The following is an 18,402-nucleotide window of genomic DNA, read 5'->3' as shown; positions in this document are numbered from 1 at the left end:
CTAATACTGGGTGCTCAGGGCTCCACAGCAGCGTTCTCTGGGAGGTTCCTGGAAGGTTTGGTGTACCAGCCTCACACACTGGTCCCATAACCATCCAGAGGGGAGCTTTGAGCCTCCCACGGTGTGAGACACTTCAGCAGTTCAACACATTTGTGAAAATCAGCAGGAGACAATGCAGAACTGTGACCTCCATAAACAGTGTCATTTTTATAAGGTCATAGAAGAACTGTGGTGTAATATTTTACATCTTGCAGTGGAAGATAATTAAATCTAGATTGCTGAGTCTGACAGAGATTATATGTGCTTGCTGGCACCACTACTAAGCTTTTGGGGTGCACTTATGACATTGCCAGCAATGTCTCTGAAAAATCCCTACCTCTTCCACTAACATACAGTAGGGCAAATGTCATAAAAGTGAACTGGTTCTGCTTTTACAGTACCCTCAAGTAAAATAAAAGCCTAAATGCAGTGTTATCTGAGAAGCAATAAAATTGTATCCTGGCACATGTAAATCATTATATATTTTGTTTATGGCTTGGATTTGGAAAGGTTTATTGTACTCAATAATCCTGACAATCTTTATCAAACTAACATATTTTCCTAACAGATTTTCAGTACTCTCTATGTACTCAGATTATCTTCTGTTTCAGGAAACAGTACCTTAAAAGACCTCAAAAAACCGCTTGTTTCCTGCAAGTGAAACTGCAGCTCAGACTGGATACTAAGCCAAGGATTTTCACTGGAGCCCAGGGGAAGGTTGTTTGCTCACTCTTGTTGAAATTCAGTGGGAGTTGGGTGCTGAGACACTAAGCATTGTTGCCCTCAGCTAAACATGACACTTCCAAATGCACTGTGCACTGTCCCAACAAAAAAACACATCTGTGCTTTGACAAGCAATCACATTTTCTTCCACATTACTAAATGAATTTGGAACAGAATTAGCAGCACATAAGAGAAAAATCGTGTTCTCATATTTGTTCTTGATTCCTGTTACTGCTTGGAACACATTGATATTTTCCAGGATAAAACTATACTTAACGTGAGTAAGAATGCTGAAATCAGATGAGTTGTTCATGGAAACAGTAAGGGAAAATTTAGATCCATAAAAAGCTTTTCTTTTTTTCCCAAAAGAATAGTATTCGGGTAGCATATATCCAGCTAGGAAAAAGGCAAACATGCCAATTAGAATGAAGTTTAAAATAATGAAATTATTTATCAATAATGGGTAATGGGGTCATATTAAAAATTAGGACCTTTTTTAATAAAGCAGAATGTAGAAACACTTTTTTAGAGAACATAAGTATCCCTGATGTGATTTCATTTTAAAGGCTCTGCTGTTTCTGCAGTTCTTCATGGTGTTTCTCTTACCAACATTCAGTAATGGCACAGTACATTCTATGCACTAAATTTCCCTTTCAAGCTCAATGCACTATGGAAGAGTAACTCCAAAAGAGACTAGAGCTTCTGGGTTTAAATTTAACACTATTTAAAGAAAGCAAACCTTTGCTAGGGGATATAACTGTTAACATTGTGATTTTTCAAGCCTAAGGTTTCTAATGGGGTTTGACTGTTCCAGAGATAAATTTTTTTTCCTAGGTAACATATTTCAACTCATATTATGAGCAAACGTTACAAAATTTTAGTGTAATGTGAAATACTGTAATGTCAGATAGCATTATTTATCTGCTTAATATGACAAAAACCATTAATTGCTGGGAGCCATACTTCATCCCAGCAACATGAAAATCCATTTTGTGCCTATCTTGTCAGTTATTGCCGATTTTCTTAAACAGTTGTGACACAGTGAAATTCTGTTGGGAAGTGTGTTTATATATTTCCAAGTGCAGGTTCTTTATGGTAACTCTTATTACACAGATCCTCCATTAACTCAGAGTTTTCACTATGCCTGTGCCACAGTACATCAAAGGTGCATTTTTCTTACTTAGATATCTGGAAAAGCCATTATTATTGCCCGTGCAGTTTTAATTATTGGAATTTATGAAATGATCTAAGTGGCTAATGTTCATTATCTTATAATTCCATTTAACGATTCAGTCAGGTTGAATCTGTCTCCTATTCCAATAAAAAGTGCTGTGCATAACTCCCTGAGGAAAGGAGATCACAGCCCATCCTGATCTTGTTACACTTACATAGGTACCTTACAATAGTTGCATAATGCTTTACTATTTGCAGTGCAGAAGCTGATCTGGATCCAGTGAAGTTAACATGAACTCCTAGATCCTAAGGAGTCTAAGAACTAGTCTAAGTCCTAGTCTAAGGGCCTTGGCCACCCAAAGGCAAGCAGAACAATGGGGTGGTGGGACTGGAGGTCAGAAATAACCTTACAACCATCAAATCCTGATCTCCTTACTACTACTGAGCACTAACATTTAGGAACTTAGACATTCATACTCCTGTGAGATAGTTAGGGTGTGAGTCTAGTTCATGGAAGACAGTGTGCAAAGTCTTAGTGGTCTGTTCAAGGAGCCTGAGGCATTTTATTGAGTCATAGTGGCATCACTCCTAGCAAATGAAGTGAGTTTTACAGTGACAGAAGGACCTACAAAAAAGATTTCATAGCTAAAAATTTTGCAAAACCTGGCTTGGCCTATAGTCAAGCATTTGGAAGCATCCACCACTTCTCTTTGCATCGCTCCAGTTTAGTGTGTACTGTATTCCATTCAATATGTCCAGCAAGGAGCATTATTAACCATATTCACTAATTACAAAGGGAGAATTTAGGATTATTTTCCACTGAAGTTTCAGGCGCCATTAAGGCCGATGTCCCTGACACTCAAGTGCTGTATAGATTATCCCAGTCGTGATAAATTTCAAAGCAACCTCAGAAGAACAAGTTACCAGCTTTCCCCTAGTGTGAAGCTGTTATCAAGGGGCACGTGTGTATGTGACACAACAGGCAATTTCACACCTGCATTCTGCCTCTCCACAGGATAAAGGAAAATATCTCCAACAGATGGGAGCGTTTCTTCACTATGGCAGTGACAAGAATACAATTATCCTGTGTATGCATTACTATTCCTAAGTGAGGGATATCCATCCTCAGCACAAGTGTTGGCTCTGAGGGCAACACAGACAACAGAGCTCCGTTTCATATACTGCATATTAGTTATTTTCCCTGTGGAAGAATTTATTTCATAATCACAAATGGTCCAAATATGGTCTGTTTGGCTAGATTTTGAAGTTTTTTGTATTTTTTAGTGTTTCTTAGTTGACCTCGTTTGTAAAGTTGGCCACATTTGTGGTCTGAAACTACCACACACCTGAAATTCCAGAACAGCTGTACAGAACAAGTCATGACATGATCCTGAATGAGTACTAATTAAGGGTGACACATGCATTAGAAATGACAATGTTTCATCATATCAACAAGAATTTAGATATGCATCGAGACGCTTAGGAAATATTTTCTTTATATGGGAATAGCCTGACAGCCTTTAAAAAGGACCAGTGGGTGTACTAAAAATGAAAAATTAGTATACCTTTTGAAGACCTACTTTGAAGTAATTACTGTACTTACTGAACTCCCAAAAGCATGATGTTCTCAGGACTTCTCAGGACATGCCTTCTGTTTGGATAAAAGCCAGTGAATTTAATGTTTCAGGAAGAAAATAAAAGTGGGGATGGGCTTTTATCATTAGATCAACTGTAAGATAACACAGACATACAAAACATAGTATTGACGAGATGGACAGGTTAGAGACATCCCCCCAAATTACTCCCAATGCCCCCCTCCATCTTTAAATTCAGCTGAAGTTCTGCTGACATGGCTTTCACTGCATCACACAGGGCCTTGGTTGCTGGGACACAAAAGGAGGGAATGCTAGTTGAGAACCCATCAAATGACAAGAATTCAGATGGCTAAAACTTCCTGGAATCTTTACATGGTAACATGTAGGTGAGACATTTTAAAATCATACGGAGCATCTTTTTTAAAGGGTGAATTCACAAGGAACTTCCATGGGCAGCAGGAATGAAGCAAAAAGAGTGGCTGGAGAGGTATCCTAGAATATAACAAAACCAAAACCTTTCTCCATTCCTGCTTTTAGTTTAGAAGAATTTGCATGGATTCCTTTGCCTGTCTTTTTTATTTGTCCTTAAGTTTTAAATTCAGTTAACAGTACAGATGTAACATTTCTGGGGACCCCCAAACCTCCCCATATTGCTTTGAAATGTTTTATGCCAAAGAAACGAGGTTTTAACAGCTATTACATCTGCTCCAAACTGGATACAGCAAAGTATAGTTAAACAATCAAAAAAAACCCACAAATGCAAGAGACTAAAGAAAGTATTATTCCATTATTCCCATATATACTTATAAATTTATCTAACCTGAAACAGACATATTTAGGATTATACTAAGTTGAAATATTTAGTTTCCTGCAAAATAATTTAGAAGTTAGCTCTATACCAGAAAAGTGTTTGTATACTTGTAGGCTACAGAGTACTGTTTTCATGGAGAAAATAAATGCAGTAATTTACACTTGAGTTCAGTCAAACTAGCAAATGTTTCCTGCATGGGTCTTTCTGTAGGGTAGCTGCATGACCTATTCTTGAGCTAACAGTCAAACCCCATGGCTTTGTGCCAAGGCTGCCTACTCAGCTTCTTAATAAAATTGTCTATGTTAGATCAGCTCCACACATGCTGCGTGTTCTGGGTGCAGACTTTGGAAACTTTCAATTGTCACAAAACCATTATGAAATTATTTCAGTATAAAAAGGACCTTTCTAAAGCCTTGTTATCCACTTGCAGTAGGTTTACAGAACAATTCTGTAGACATCTGAATGGATGCAATAATTTATTTTTCCTCTTTTTGCAAGGAAATCCATTTTCTGCACTTGTTACCCCAAAGCTTGTGAAAAGTCAGCTTGCATACGAGATGTTAAAATAGGTCCTCTGGGATAAGGAACTTGGGGATAAGGTAGCTTTTTCCCTGAATCAGACTGTGTTCATGGTCCTGCTTTGCTATACTTTCAGAGAATTTTCTAGGCATGTAACTGTGATGTAAATGAACATAAGTTTAATAGTGGGAACCTGTGTCCAAGATGCAGTCAACAGAGAGAAGTAGGGCCCTTCAACTGTGGCTTCAGAAGGTATAATTAAGGGTGCATAAAGCAGACAGTGCAGACATCCTTTCTTTATATTCCTGCATCCCTTCATAACATACACAAACACAGCTGAAATGAAACAGAAGAGATGAAGAGCGATGAGAAACGACATGAAATACTGGCTTTAAAATCTACTTTATTCAACTGGAAACAAAACATTTTAAAAGGTGATAATGCTCTAAAAGCTATTTAACTCACCAGCCAAATCAAACTGACCAAAATCTAATTTATTCCTTGTCTTGTTTAGCAGATGCTTAAAAGATCAATATAGTTGTCTCTGTAGATCGACATGAAATATTAAGCAGCCTGAGTGTTCTGAAGCTTTTTACAACATATTCAGCCTCATTAAACATTAAGAAGCCTTGAAATATAAATATAAAATAACTATCAGCTTCCTATCATTCAGACACAGAACAAAGGTAACTCAAATGTGGGAAGCACGAGGAAAATATATTAAATGAACTGGGAATTCACAGAGAAGTTAACTTAGGAAAGCTGTCAGTATAAATTGGCTCAATCAGATACACTTTACCATAAGGAAAGAAAATATTGCAGTATCAGAAGAATATCTGCTATGGAACAGAACAGTAGTGTGGCATATATATAATGACAAATTAATAGAAATAAACCTCTGACCACAACTATACTAATCTGAGGTCCAGTCATCGTTTATACTCCAGTTCCTTTCACCCCTCATATTTGCTGTAAGACCTCCTCCCCAGGTTCAGTGAGAACAGAGCCCTCTTTTCTCTGCTTTTTGTTACTGCCTGGTATGTTAAAAATATCTGGGCAATACAGCAGAAAGGAGTTTCAGGTTCACTAAAGGGAAATGTCAGCTTTGCAAATCACTGAAAGTAACCGGACATAAACTGTCAAAATAAGTCAGCGAGACAGCGTGGTTATCGTCAGCGCGTAACTCAAGCCTGCAATCCGAGCTGTGGCTAAAGGTTAGAGACAATATAGCAAGACAGTCCTTCTAGGATGTACAGATCAACTAATTTAGCTTAAAATGCTGTTTAATTTTAATATAGGCAGTATGCTTAATACCTTTTTCTGCCACTTAGCTGCTTGCTTTACTATTACTGCACACTGATAGTGAAGAATAAAATCCAACCTCTCTCAGTATCACCCTTACCACTGCTGAGCCTGCCAGGGTTTACAGAGAAGCTTTTCATGTTGCTTTCTTACTGCTACTTCTTGGCCAGTATTGGTGTCAGAGCAGACGTACCAGTGATAAAATTCATTGCAGCAACCTTCTCTCAATTTGGCAAAAAGTGAAATTGTGTGGGATTCATTCCACTGCAGAGAGACAAGATTTTGTAAACAGTATATGGAGTTATTAAGTTCTAATTCTCTTCTACAACATAAAGTTAGGAATGCCATGAATTAGTCAATGCAAAAACCATAAGGAGTTGAGAATGAAACCAAGAAACTAATTTGGTACACCTAGAGGCAAAAAACCAGTAAAATTTAATGTAGATATTTTTGAATTTTTGCAGCATAAGCAAGATAGCAGTGGGCTCACATAAAGAGTAAGTGTATCAGACACATTAAGAAGTGATATTCAAATAGCATTTGACATTGGGCTATTTTTGCTGCATTCTCAGAATACAACTGGAAAGATACTTTTTCATTCCACTGCATTACACCATATTTTTATACTTTCTCTACCTGTATGCCACACTGTTAACAAGCATTGATTTGAACAGCATCAAATCAAATGTTTTACACTCACCTGCATGCTGAAATTTCAGATGTGCTTTGTAGACAGGGTTACACTATTTCCAAATATGTATTTTAAAATTAAATTTAAAATTATGTGTAATGAGAAAAGATTACACACATTGTGAGCAAATTGTTAAGTCAAAGGGTCAAATCATAGCCAGCTGTGACAGGCTTGTGGAGGGCAAGCAAAGCCTCAGATTTCCTGTACCCTCTTCAGTTCTGCACCATCCCTCCCTGCTTCAGCAAAACTCAGAACAATCCCAGATACAAGCCAGCCCTGCACCACCAGAACCATGCTCATCCCTTCTCTATGTTATGGCGCTTTTTTTTTGCTGCCTGGAGATTCTAGGAGCTGAGCTGCCTCCTCAGTTCCTCAGTTCCACTCAGCAGTGACACAAGGAGTCGCTCACATTTCTTACAGCCACGAAGGAGCACAGTGAAGCTGTAACAAGGCACAGGAATGAGGCTGCATGGTGCAGGCAGGAATGCACAAAAGTCTCACAGCAACTTAAGGAGCAGTGTGGTGCCTTGCTTGCTTCTTTAATCTGAGTCTTTGCCTAAATTGCAGGTACTGCAGGTTGCTTGGAAAGAAGGGTAATTTGACAGTTATGTCAAGCATTTCTTTGATACCGTGGTACAACACTGAGGCATCGAACAAGGAGGTTTTCTTGCTGAGATTGTCACAGCTCTTTTATCCAAAAATCCTCTTTTCTCAAGGGTGTGCTCATTCATGTGTCATCCTTGTATCTCACTGAGCTGCTGGCGTGTAGGAAACAAGCCAAAGACCACAGTTAGAAGGTCACCTAAGTGTTATGAAATTGGCATTGAAGCTTAGGGTAGAATAAGCAGGCACAAAGATAGGGATAGGTAGACAACAATAGTCTTGTGAAAGGAGAAGAATTTTCCCTGTCCAGCTGCTCTCCAATCAAATCTGGAAATCAAGCCTCTGCACAGATGAAATCTGCTTTACTTTTGTGCTTTGCTCCCCTTGAAAATCTGAGCAACATTAAAACCAAAATGAATGCCAAGTTTACTGTAAATACTTGCTCAGACAAGGTATAACTGCTTGCTTTGATCGAGTTGCACTTGCACTTCTCTTAAACATCCATCCAAACCCAGTTTCTGGAATGCAATCTTTGAAGTCTTGCAGGTTCTTTTCATACAAGACCTCTCCTGTCCATGCACACAGCTAAGCCTTTTAGCCAGGCAGTCCCTCATTACTCATAACTTTATTAGTATAGTGGTTTTTTCCTGAATGCACAGCTCCAAGAAACACTGCAAAGCAGAGCAAATACTTCACTCCCTCCAGTTCATCCAACTCCATGGGACTCATCTTCACCTTCAAAACTCCTCACAGTCCCCCATATTGCTGATCTCTCAGCCACTGCTGAAAGTTTTATTTCTATTGTTCACCTACCTATTGTTCACCGTTATTTTTTTAAAGACCAAAGAGAAGCCAAAAAAAATGTGTGTATGGTCCCATGCTGCTCCTCATATTTCAGAGGGTTTTCTGAAGTTGTAGTTAGCTCCAAATGCTCTCATCAGTCACATCTTCTAAGAATATAACTGCCAACCAGCACATTATTATGCCTCCTCTATCAGCAAGACAAAACAGAGAGGAAGAAAGGAAGATCTAATAGAGCAATTGACATTTCAGAGAGTGGGGAGGAAGAAACTTCCTACGACTCCCACCAGTCCCATCCAGGGTGTTGAACTCAGGCTGTACATTCTTTCTTTTGCCTCCACCCCCATGCTTTCCTTTTCCTTGTGTTGTAATTTCTTCAGCAATCTCTTTTGCTTCAGCACTGCTGCAGTGGTTAGGACAGTGAAATTATGCCTCATGACTTGGATTCCTAAGAATTACAGTAATACAAGTAATAAAACAACCACAGTTTTATCTTTATTTGACTAAAATTCATACCTCAAGAGCACCAAACCATGAAGAAACAGCATACAAGGGAGAGAGAAAATAATCACTGGGATCAGAATGGCACACCACAAATGCATCAACCCTCAGCTTGTATTAATTGTATGGTCCTAAAAATGATATTTTATCTCTCTTTCAATGTTCCTATTTAATGTGCTCATTTACATCCACAGGCACTGTTTAAAATAAATTCAAAATAAGTTTGTCTGTAAACAATCCTCCTAGAAAAAAACGAACACTGAATGAAACATCTCTGCACATGTTTTTTTGCTGTTGTAGAGGATATGTAATGGATGTATGTGCAGCAGCACATGAAAGACAGATGAGAAAGCAAATTATTCAGCTGCTTGGTTTAAAACAGAACAAAAATGTTAACATATATGCAAATTTCTTTCACTGAAAATTATAAAGCTATCTTGGTACAGCTCTGGCTTTCCATTATCTCTAGAAAAAATGAAAACCTGTTTTAAGATTAAGACAAACACAGGCACACACATATCTCTGGGCAGTTAGAAAGCCATCAAAACATGCCAGTAGGAATGTGTGCTGGTTTTGACTGGGCTAGACTGATTTTTTTCTATAATAGCTGGTATAGGGCTGTGCTTTGGATTTGTGCTGGAAATAGTGTTGGTAAGTCAGGGATGTTTTCAGTATTGCTGAGCAGAGATTACACAGGCCCAAGGCCTTTTCTGCCTCTCACCCCACCCCACTAGAGAGGGACCAGGGGTGCACAAGGAGCTGGGAGAAGACACAGCTGGGACAGCTGACCCCAGCCAACCCAAGGGGTATTCCAGACCATATGTCCTCATGCTCAGTATATAGAGCTGGGGGAAAAAGGAGGAAGAGGGGGATGTTTGGAGTGGGGGAGTTTGTCTCCCCAAGTCACTGTTATGTGTGATGGAGCCCTGCTTCCCTGGGATGACTGGGCACCTTCCTGCCCATGGGAATAAATTTCTTGCTTTGCTTTGCTTATGTGGATTGCTTTGGCTTTCCCTATTGAACTGTCTTTATCTCAGTCCATGATTTTTCTCACTTTTCCTCTTCCAGCTCTCTACCCCACCCCAATGTGGTGGGGGTGAGTGGCTTTTTGGGCTCAACTGCCGACAGAACATGTGAGCTCTTTTAGAACACCCTAATAGAAATCTATGACTTACTCATAAGCCTTTGAAACTCTACTTTCTATAGGTCACTGAAAAAATGAATTTCTGCAGCAGACCTTTAAATAGAATTAAATTTTTCCCTTAGGAGTTAAATGACTATAAGACATAGATATAATTGGGTACAAGTACACACTTGCACCCAATTATAGATGAACTACCAGCAGCAAAGTCACTTGATCACTTATTTTTTTAAAATGTCTGATATTCTTCCGTAAGTTTGTTTTCAGAAGATATTGTGCTAGATTTGCAAACAGGCTGGAAAAAAAACTAATTAGAACTAACTATTGTTGGGAAATGTTAATGTGGAATGGAAGGCATTTAAAGAACAGTAACAGAGTTTAAAATATAAGTTCATTCCAGTAAATCAGTGTCAAAATGACAAGAGAAGCCAACATAGCTCAAGACAGATATATGGAACAATATGTAAGACAAACAAAAATGCTTTTGAACCCATCCATAGAATATCGGAAGTGAAAGATTTGATCAAGTATTAAAAGAAAAAGGCTAAACCAAATGAAATAAAAACAAAAGTGAATCAGACAGTCAAAATCTCTCAGTATGAGGTTTTTTCCCTCACTTGTGTTTTTTAATATTTCTTTTTTTTTTAAATTGCATCAAACCCAAAGATTTAAGAATTCACTTTCCAGAATGAGAGTGAAAAGCATCAAAGTAAAATGCAATGACTACTTGGAATATTTAAAGAATTAATTTACAACTGTTCCAAGATATAACTGCATCTGATGCCTCCTACCTGAGTACTCCTATAAGCAGCTTTTAAAGCTGTTTCCAACCTTTACTACTTTCTTGTATCAATGCAAGTTATGCACTGACAGCCCTCACCAAGCAGGTAGTTTGGCTCACGTTCAGGCAAACTGAATAAGCAGCCCAGGTTATCACTGCCAGTGCATTAGCAACCTCAGCTCTTCAGCAGCAGCACTTGAGAGGCAATTTCTTCCCTTGGTTTCTGCAGGAAGTGCACCACATCTTCATTCAGTGTGAGTGAAGGGAATGGCCCTTCTTCTCCCTGGCTGTTGGTATCGGTGCTGGGAGCAGTGTGTGCTCCCTGGTTAAGGACCTTCAGAAGCTTTGGTGGAACATGGGGCTGTCACTCCTTGTACACACTGTCCTTGCCCAGCTCAGCCCCAGAGTGCCCCCAGCACATCACCTCTGGTTGACATGAGGCAGATGGCACAGACTGTGCCTGCCCTTCATGATGGTACTTTGCAGCAGGGTACTGGGGCAAAGTGGCTTTCTCAGTCCTGTCTGGCTCCTTATCCTGTCATAATGATCAAAACTGGAAAGGTGAAGTGTTTCATGGTAGCTGATCTTAGGTAAAAAGCTTATGATAGCATTGGGGTTTGCTTGCTTTTTCTAAATCAAAATAAACTGCTAAGAGAAACAATTTAAAATTACCATCATACTGGGTGTTGTATAGATCTTCCTTAATCTTTCCTACAAGGCTTCTCAGATGTTTGACTTTACATGTAAACCAGAGCTATACCTGAAAGCTTCACTGGTACTTTAGTCTGAGTTTTCTAACTTTGATTAGACAGCTAAGGATGCAAGTACCATATGGGCATATCCTGATATAAACAGTGAAAAGAACTCACAGCTTAATCCACTGCTATGGCACCAATGCCGACCTTTTCCTGGTACAACATAACTTCCCCATCGGTTCAGTGGCAGCCCATGCAAGGGAGCAAGGTAGTGACTTACACCCCTTTCTTCACTCGCAAAGGGATGCACAGCTACTCTCAACTGAGCCTGAAGGAAGCCCACAGACTAGACACCAGATATCCAAGAGAAATAAAACTGGGAACAGAAACTGAGAGAAGTCTTCACTGACACTTTACAAGTTCATGTAGTTCAAGAGAGATCCCTGAAGACAGGAGACCATCATAATGCCATTAGTTAAGGGAAATGCTAGGGAAACTGAAAACGTATGTAGGGAAAGCTTAAAAATCATTTTAGAAAGCCAAGCGAGGGAAACACTTTAAACAAGCACACAAGTGGTTCAATTAAGGGTTTCAGAGATGCCTGTAGGAGAAAATCTCAGAGGATATTACTGCTAGGATAGACAAAGGGACGCAATGGGAACCTGATGTGGAGATGTTCAGAACCATTTCCCCAAGTTTCATATTGGAAGCTAAATGCATTAAAAAATTTAGAACAGCAAATGTATTCCAGAAATGTGGACAAAGTGCATTCAATAAGCTATTCAATCATATATCAGCACAAACAGAGGGGCTGAAGCTATAATTTTACAAACAGAAACAGCATTGAAAAGCAAAGCAACGGAAGCGTTGATTAATAAGGTAGGCAGATATGAGAACAGATAATTTACTTCTCAATAAATAATTTGGACATTTGTTAAAGAAAAGATGCAAGTCCTCTTAGGAAGAACTCTGCTGGGATCTATCAAAGAATCCAAACTGAAGACAAAAAGGCAGAGAAAAAAGTCATAATGAAATCTGTTTTAAATTATTAATGAAGAATGACCAAGTACTTTCCAAAACAAAGAATACAACTCAGTGTAAATAATATAATGCAATTAGTATATTTTTACATAACAATAATTTCTTTTAAAAACAATGGCAAGGTTGTTTTCTTTTCTGGGAGCTGGGGGTTGGATGCGTGCTGGTGGTGAAGGTGGTGTTGGAATTTAACACTAAATCAGGGTACAGAATTAAAAAGATGAGCAAACTTTATCATTTATCCCTTTCTTTTCCAAAACAAGGTTACATTTCCCCTAGAAGCACAAACTGTACACAGGTATTTTCCATCCACTGATTAGTGTGCATTTTACAGCCCCAGTGTGAGCCCTACACTTAAGTGCCGACTTATTCAGCAGAGAAATGTAAGAGCTTTCTTCTCCTGCTCCACATACTCCCACATCCATTCTCCATGGTCACAGCTGCGTGGCCTTCATTTAAAAGTAGGTCTGCATTTGCTGTTGCCTTGTTCACAGGGAATGGGAGGTTTTCACTGGAACTACAAGCCTTTAGCTCTAGCCACAGCTTCATGCTTTTAGCTTGGAGGAATCCAGTTAGATTTCCCATGTGTTGAACAAATATCAGAGGTCACACAAAGAGAGAATATGTGACCCTATAAGAGCATAAAGACTGGGGAGGAGGGAAGAAGAATCAACAACAGATACTACCTACCACCATAAACAGTAAATCAAAACAACTTATTTAATGGGATTTAAAAATACTGATGCAAAATCTAACTTTACCCTGTGTCAAGCAAGCTGAAATACTTAAAGGTGTAGGGCTCAGTTTTCTCAAAACAGTAAATATATAACAGACTTTTCCCAAAGATTGGCTTCTAAATAATTTGAGATCAGCATAGTTTGACTGATTTGCAACTGTAGCAGAACAATGTAGCACAAAACAATCCCCACACCTTTTCTCCTCTGCCTCTTTATTTTGGAGTCACATTCCTAAATGGAGCCCATCAGCTTGCCTCGTGTTGGCAGAGGTAGGAAGCATGAGGAACAGCAGAGGATGGTGCTCTGCATATTCCCCTGGCTGGGATGGTTATCCAGCACTCTCCTTGGTCCTTGGCAGTGACTGCAGCCTGCAAAATAATGGCCTCAACAGCTTCGTAGGCCACTTGCTGTTATAATCTGTATAATAAGTATTAGTTTAGCTTTTCATATGGAAAGTTAATCCCCTAATAACATTTCAAATTACTGAAGAGTGTTTGGAAAAAATCATACCTACTATTCAGAAACCTGTGCTGCAATCAGCTACACGAGATGGACAGCATTCTGTAATTAGTGCACACCTTTCAGACTTGGCTAATTACTTCTTATGAATTAAAAATGTTCACCCCCTCCCCCACCACTATACTTGAAAGGAAAAAAAAAAGTAAGAAAAGATAAGCTCTATACTTCTAAGTTAGCTGAAAATTCAGTAAGATAATGTCACTGATGTGGTTATTACCAGGTGAACATCAGGTTATTCAACCTAGGTGAATTTAATGACTCTGGACAGGTCGTGCAATGAATTTTCCTATAAATCACTTATAATTGCAAACATAAAAATTAAAAACCAGTCTGAAGAGAGAGATAACACAGTATAAATGATGGAAAGCAGTAATCTACAGATAGTGGTGCTGCTGTTTTAATTGAGGCCATTCTGATGTGAAGCTTCAGAACCTCACAGGGACAGCACTAGGATGAGGAGCCCAGGCTCTCTAACTTGCAAGAGCTTTTAAATGACTACACATATTAACAAACATGTTTTTAATATACTGACATAAAAACTTCAGAGTTTCTCCTCTCTAATACAATGTTCTTCTACATGTTTTAGAAAGACCAAGCTCAACTTGGCTGTCCACACTTTCTCCCCAGTATCCATTATCAGCTGGCTATTACTGCTGTGCTGAGCCATGCATTAGGATTAGGTTTGCTTGTGCTAGATTCCCAAATCAGTATTTTGAATGACGCAGAGCATTTCAGGTTCCAAATTCCCTGGGTAGAGTCCACCTCTTTTTACCTCTCTCAGTGCTGGTCAGACCAACAACACTGTGCCCTAATCATAAACAACCTGGATCAGTGGGAGACTTGTTCCCCAGCTTGACAGCAGCGCCGAAGTCTCCAGTTCAGTGATGGAGAGAGGGAGCCCACCACCTCTGCCTGCCCTTGCCATGCTTTGGAGCACAAAGGCCTATTTCATTTATAGGTGTTAAAACAAAAGAGCTGGCACAACACCTCCAGCCCTGCCCTGCAGCTCCACAGTGCTCCTGGAAGCCATCACTGCACAACCCACACAGGGCCAGGATGACAGACAGCAAAAGGACAAGGGGCTCCAGACCAGTCACAAGGGCACTGTTACTATTGAGAATAGCAACTGGAAAATACAACTGTTCTCTTCTCACTGGAAATGGGAGCGTGATGGGGTCTCCTCCCCTTACCTGCCAAGGGCCTGAAGCAAAGGGCTGAACTTGCAGCAAGAAGGGTCCACAAGTCCTCTGACCTGGTGTAAATATGTTTCGTCACCTTCTAGCAGGGAACCCAGTCTTATTCATGGATGTCGTCTAATGAAGCAATCATGCCCTTTTAAAAATAAGTCTGCTTTAATTTATCACCTCTTTGCAGTTTTGAAAGGTTTTGATCCCTTTTATTTTAGACCAAAGCCTTTAGGAATGTTAGCTGCATCAAAAAGGAAACATTGAAAACCACATTTCAGATTTTCAGAATTAGAGATGACTTGAATTTCATCTAGGAGCCAAACTCATCTGCTTTGTCTTGTATAAAGTTTGGTGCCAAGATTAAACCCAGGCTTTTTCTGGCCATAATTTAGATAAGACTGAACATTTCAAACAATATCCATTTTTATCAGATTTTGGCTCCAGATGAAAGAAACCTTGCAGGTACAATCATACAGCCAAATGACTAACTGCCACCCTTTGTGCCTGTTAATTATTTCTGGCCACAGTATTCTGTGCATAATGGAGCATGGACACAATATGATGGCTTTTCTTTTTCCTTTTTTTTCCCCTCCCCCATATATATATATATATATATATATATATATATATTTTTTTTTTTTTTTTTTTTTTTTTTTTTAAATTTGGCTTCTAAATCAACATTTTGAGAAGTCAACACTTGCTTTGTTGAAAGTAAAGGAATAATCAGCCTGGAACATCCTGGGTTGTTTTGTATAGGTATCCAGTATTTGCTGCTCCCAATGACTTCTAGTTAGAAATGGGAGAACAACCATAATTATGAAATCAAGCCCAAAGTGCTTCAAAATTAATCACTTCAAAAATCCAGAAACCATTAAACAAATATAGACATGATGTTGGGGATGGGGAGGGTGAGGGAAGGAGTTTCATCCCTGGGAAAAAAACTCCTTGTCCCAAGCCATTATATTTTATTTTATTTTTAACTTCTTCCTACTTGCCATGGGACAGAGGTATTGAAATCTTTCTATGGTATCACATTAATATAAAATAATTCTGCTTTTTTTCTCATGTGATAGTGAAGTGTAGTCACGTTAGCACATTTCATTGTAAGTTAGTAAAAACGAACGTTAATATGACCTGATACTAATCCACCATGACAGAAAATTCCTAATACGATAAAACTTTCATATCATATTAGTAGAAAAAAGTCAGTTCCTGCCTGTTCCAGGTCACTTTCAATGTTGCCTTTGAGCACAAAGTAATGACAAGCATTTGTCTATCTACAAAAAAGGTCCCTAACACTGTTCAATGGCAAAATAAAATTATATTCAAATGTCCCTTCTTTTTTGCTCCGTGTGATTTAGTCCATTGCAGGAGAGCCCTCAAACACATCCTCTGAATTTGCCTTCATTTCTAGGCTTTAATTTTGAGATGTTCAGAGTGCTTCTCGTATTGAAGAACAATCTCTCTCTGAATGGTTGTTTCTGTATATTGAAATTATACCAGCTGCAAAGATAAACTGTCAGTCCAGCTTGGCTCCTCTATGCATTTTCGTGACCAGTCTTTGGCAGGAAACAGTCACCCATGGGCAGCGTGGTCAGTGAGTCCCTCAAAGCCAGGTAGATAAATACATTTTTTTTCCTGCAAGAACTCAGTAGAGGTCTGGATGAAGCAGAGACAAGCCACAGCTGGCTCCAGAGCAGCTCTCCATGGGGCAGCTCCTGGAGGCTTTGTAGGCTAACCACCATACCAGTTAAACCAGCTGGTTTGAAAGCTGCCATCAGTTCTTCAACGCGCCTGTAGTTTGTAGTTAGAAAAATTTAAACTCTGTTCCCACATGCTTGTCATCTCTGGGATACCTTTGCTTGTTTGGACCAGGATTTAATTGTTGCGGTGGCAAAATCCACTTTACACCCCCCATGTTGCTTTGTAAGCGGTCTCTCCCTAAACCACTGTGCTAGAAAGTTCTCCCTTTACCGAGATTCCCCGGGTCACTGTCTCTCTCCCCCCTCCCATCCCTTCTCCCATTGGCTCCTGTTGTGTCACTCGCCCTTGCCTCTGCCCCCTAGCCCTCAGACCATTGGCTTCTGATGCTCTGCCCGCCTCTGGGACCCTTCAGATTAAAACCACACGCGCTTTTTTGGGGGGGTTCTTTGTCCTTGCTTCCTTGCAGTGTGTTGGTTTCATTAAACACCTTGGAGCTGCACACAGAAGCCCCTCTCGCCCCTCTGTCTCCGGTTCGTGCACAGACTGTGCGTGTGAGCGGCTGTTCACAACCACCTGCGAAGGTGAGACTGTGTGCACGCGTGGGTGCTGGCAGAGCGCTGCCTGAGTGTGCCCACCAGGGACCCTGTGCAATAAACATCGATCCACCGAAGCCCTCTCTTCATATTTAATGAACAGTCATCCCTTCTGTAATACCAAAGTTGTAAATCTAATCTAAAATGTCTAAATAAGATGATAGGTACCACCTTAATAAGATACCACACGCAAGTAAGAAAGTGCTTCCCAGGCCTTGGGCATTTTCCAGAACCTGATACAAGACTTGGAAGAAACACCACCAACTTACTACAAAACTTTGCAAAATCTCTGTTGAGCTGAGTCCATCATTAAATCCATTGCCTTTGTCCCTGGTGACTCAAGTGAGTAGCACTTGGGTCATTCTGTCACGTGATGTAAATTCAGGAGGAGCTCAATTTAAATCCAGATCTCTATGGCAATTTCCAGCAAACTAAGGTCTGGTTTTCTTGCTGTAGTCATTTTTCCATTGCACTCTCATTGCCCTGGACTGTAAGAATTACTGTATGACCAGGTAATCCCAAGAGCTGCAAATACTGAGCTTCCTTGCATAGGTTTCACAATTCACAAGTTAATGTTACAGAGAATTAAATTTTTCAACACAAAGGTTTAATTTTATCAACTGAAATACATCCAAGCAACAAGAGCAAAACAATCTACTCATTTTACTTTTCCTCCAGAAAACGAGAGGAACAGAGTTCAATTATGCTGCAGTGGAACTGGACTGAAGACAGATCACACAGTGGATCAGCTTAGCCTGCAGAACATCTCCCAAGTCAAACAGTGTAATACGTACTTCAATTTGTTCTTCAGCTCTGTTCTTCAATTCTGTGTTGAAGATGCAAAAAAAGCCCCAAAACTTTTGAGTAACTTCACTGCTCAACCTTAGAAAGAAAAAGAGAAGAAAGCTCTGGTTCTGGTGGGGAACGGCCAGGTTACTATAAGCAAAAAAAAAGAGTAATTTTCAGTTATATTCTTGCCTGTGAAACATTACAAGTGCAAAATGTAATTACCTTAATGCTATTTTTGATATCATAACAGCAAATTACACTGAGTCCCTACTGTGACACTTACATCAGGGTAAGAATTATCCTGTTGTGAGTGTCGATCCCAGGGGAAAATGAGGCAGCACAAATGGCTGTGATTCTTGAGCAATTAGCTGCTTCAAGGCTGCAGATACTCTTATTTAAAAGATACTCATGGAATGTTTAACCTGTAAACATCTTGAACATTTACCTCCTATTTGTTTTT

General features: G+C 39.6%; 1 long non-coding RNA gene across 1 annotated transcript in view; it reads right to left on the bottom strand.

Moving 5' to 3' along the window:
- Positions 1–15,532: 15,532 nt before the first annotated feature.
- LOC125327900 overlaps positions 15,533–18,402 on the bottom strand; it is a 44,781-nt gene continuing 41,911 nt past the window's right edge. The window contains exon 6 of the long non-coding RNA XR_007204434.1: positions 15,533–18,089. This is a non-coding gene — a long non-coding RNA (uncharacterized LOC125327900). The remainder of the gene's footprint in view (positions 18,090–18,402) is intronic.

The sequence above is a fragment of the Corvus hawaiiensis genome, chromosome 6, assembly GCF_020740725.1.
Source record: "Corvus hawaiiensis isolate bCorHaw1 chromosome 6, bCorHaw1.pri.cur, whole genome shotgun sequence".
NCBI lineage: Eukaryota > Metazoa > Chordata > Aves > Passeriformes > Corvidae > Corvus > Corvus hawaiiensis.
Note: the sequence above shows the minus strand (reverse complement) of the source record. Positions and strands in the feature narration are given on the sequence as shown.